The sequence below is a fragment of the Dioscorea cayenensis genome, chromosome 16 (assembly GCF_009730915.1).
Source record: "Dioscorea cayenensis subsp. rotundata cultivar TDr96_F1 chromosome 16, TDr96_F1_v2_PseudoChromosome.rev07_lg8_w22 25.fasta, whole genome shotgun sequence".
NCBI lineage: Eukaryota > Viridiplantae > Streptophyta > Magnoliopsida > Dioscoreales > Dioscoreaceae > Dioscorea > Dioscorea cayenensis.
In genome coordinates, this window is record NC_052486.1 from 6,517,621 (window position 1) to 6,521,256 (window position 3,636).

Below are 3,636 nucleotides of genomic sequence, written 5' to 3' on the forward strand. Positions count from 1 at the left end.
ATTTTAGTGAGACAGAAAACCTTGAGACAAAAATTTGAGTTGCTGCAGATGAAGGAGTAAAAAATTCAGCAATATATCACTCGGGTGTTGCCAATTGCGAATCAGATTAGAGGCTTGGGTTGTGATTTAAAAGATGTAGAAGTGGTGTCAAAGGTAATGAGAAGTCTATATTCAAGGTTTGTGCATGTTGTTACTTTAATTAAAGAAGCAAGAGATATTTCTAAGTTATCTCTAGATAAGCTAGGTAGGTCTTTGCAAGCTCATGAGGCAAGATTTAATCAATTTTCTAAGAAACATGAATATAGGGATTTTATTGTTTGAGGAGGTTCAAGAGGTGGTAGAAATTGTAAGAGAAGAAGAGGAAGAAGCTATACAGGAAAAGATAGAGGAGTTGATATCCTGAGAGGGTTTGATTATGGTAGTTAGAGATTAGGTGATCAGAGACAGTTTACTCCAAGGAAGCAGTACAGTGGTGATGGGAATTCATGGTAGCAAGGAAGAGAAGGTGCAAGACAGTTTGGTAGATTTGGAAGAGGTCAAAGGTTATTTGGTGGACAGAGTTTTGGAAGAGGCGAGTTGCAAAATGTTTAGTGCTTCAAGTGTAAGAAACTTGGTCATTATCAGTCACATTGGTTGTCTCAAGGTAAGAATTTTGATGAGGGAACTAGTTCTTCTAGTAATTAGAATCCAAATGTATGACAGTTTGTTTATGGTATATAATGGAGAAGTTGGAGACAATTCTTTAATTTGGTTGTTAGATAGTGGTACTTCAAATCACATGACAAGGAAAAAGGAATTGTTCTATCACTTAGCTGAGATTATGAAACATAAAGTCAAGTTGGGAGATGACAAAGGAGTGGATGTGCTTGGTAGAGGATCTATGTTGATTCAAGTTCATGGAGTGAGGTAGTTAATTCATGGACTTTAGTTTGTTCCATCTTTGGCCTATAATTATTTCAGTATAGGGCAGTTAATTGAGAATGGGTATGATGTAAATTTCAGCAAAGATGGATATAAAATTGAAAATACAAAAAACTGGGAATATGATATTAAATGTTCAGAAGAGTAACATTCTAGGCTTGATCAAACAAATGTAATTGTGAAGTGTGAAAAGATGGCAGCATTGTGGCATAAGAGGTATGGACATTTGAATTTTCAAGGTTTGCAATTGTTACATGAGCAGAACTTGGTGCTAGGCCTTCCAAATGTGAAGAAAATGCAGAAATGTGAAGAATGTGCTCTTAGGAAGCGGATAAGATTACCATTTCAAGATGGTAGGTCTTGGAAAGCAAAACACAAACTACATTTGGTGCATGCAAATGTCTGTGGTCCTATGCAAACTAAGTCTAATGGAGGCAGCGAGTATTTCTTATTGTTTGTAGATGATTTCTAAAGGATGAGTTGAGTGTATCTTTTGAAATTCAAGCATGAAGTCTTTACCTATTTTCAAATTTTCCTAGCATTGGTAGAAAGACAATCAGGAGACAAATTGATAATTCTAAGGATAGATAGAGATGGAGAATTTCTGTCTAGAGAATTTAACATGCTTTGTGCGCCAATGGGAATTAAACATGTATTGCCAATTCCTTACACTCCTCAACAAAATGAAGTAGCAGAGAGAAAAAAAATAGAACCTTAGTATAGAAGGCAAGGAGTATGCTTCATTCTAGTAAGTTATCTAACCAGTTTTGGGCTAATGCAATTGTAACAACAACTTATGTATCCAATATATCTCCTACCTATGCTGTGTACAAAAAGACACCATATGAGGTTTGGTTTGGTGTGAAGCCAAGTGTGCCACACTTGTGAGTGTTTGGGTGTGTGGCATTTGCTCATCAACCATCTTAAATTGTGCAAAAATGGGATAGTAGAGCAATGAATGGAATATTTATTCGATATTGCAAAGAGTTAAAAGCCTACATAATTTTTCTTCTTGATTCTAGGATGTTTATAGTGAGTAGAGATGTTAAATTTGTTGAAAATAAGGTTTGGTAGTGGTCGGATACTGAGGCTCCAATTCAGAAGGTTGTGTTGCAGGAAGTCAGACCAAATCATTTACTAAATACCTTGACATCTACACATATACATTTTGCAACTAATAGCAGTGATAGCAGTTCTTCAAATAATTCTCCTGGAAGGCAGGCAAAACAAATTAGCGAATTCAGTGTAGATGAATCTCCAACACAGAAGGTCAGGACCTTAAAAGAGATCTATGAAAGTTGTAGTTTTTCTCTGGCAGTGATAGATCCTAGTTGTTTTGAAAAAGAAAAAAAAAACCAGCACATTGGAAAAAAGCTATGGCAGAAGAAATTTAGTCAATTGCAAGAAATCAAACATAGGAGTTGTGTCAATTACCACCAGAGAAAAGGATTATTGGTGTGAAGTGGGTTTATAAGACAAAACATAAACCCAATGGAGAAATGGAAAAATACAAAGCCATGCTTGTTGCGAAATTGTATAATCAGGAGTTTGATATTGATTATGAGGAGATTTTCTCTCCAAGGGCCAAAATTGATACTGTGAGAATGTTCTTATCCTTAGCATCTCATAAGTGTTGCCTAGTGTACCAACTAGATGTGAAATCTGCCTTTTTAAATGGCAAAATTGAAGAAGAGGTTTATGTTGCGCAACCAAGAGGTTTTGAAGTACTAGGAAAAGAAATGATGGTGTATTATATGGACTTAAACAAGCTCAAAGAGCTTGGTATGGCAGATTGGATGCATGGTTCTCAGTTGAAGGTTTTCGGAGGAGTATTACTGAACTTACATTGTATAGGAAGCCTGAGAATAATGAAGACATCTTGTTGGTATGTGTTTATGTAGATAACTTAATTTACATAGGATCATCATTGCAGGGGATGAGTAAATTTACAGAAGAGATGAAGAAAGAGTTTGAAATGAATGATTTGGGGCTTATGTCCTATTTTCTGGGTATTGAAATAAAGCAAAGCGAAATGGGAATCCATTTGTCACAGAAAAAATACATAGAAGATGTTTTAAAGCAATTTAACATGCAAGGATGTAAACCAGTGTCAATACCTATAAATCAAGGCACCATATTGCAATTGAATGAAGTTTCCGAATCTAATTTTTCAACATTTTACAAAAGTCTAATTGGAAAATTGATGTATTTAACCCATACCAAGCCAGATATTGTGTTCATAGCTAATATGCTTTCAAGGTTTTTGACTAATCCTACAAAACTTTAGTTATGGGCAGCTAAACAAGTGTTGAGGTACTTAGCTAGAACTAGAGATTTTGGCATTTAGTATAACTATGGAATTGAATTAAAATTGGATGGCTTTGCAGACAGTGATTCGTGTGGAGATGTGCAAGATAGGAAGAGTACATCTGGATTTGTTTTTAATTTGGGCTCAGGTGTATTATGTTTGTCATCAAAGAAGTATACAATTGTAACTTTATCAAGCACTGAAGTTAAATATTGTGCATTATGTGCAGCCTGCTGTCATGGAGTTTGGATGAAGAAAATTTTACTTGATTGTGGCTTGAATAATGAAGAATCAATTCAGATGTGGTGTGATTATAAATCGTGCATAGCAATAGCTAGGAATCCTACTCTCCATGGCAAAACCAAACATTTGGATGTGAAATTGCATTATATTCAACATTTGGTGGC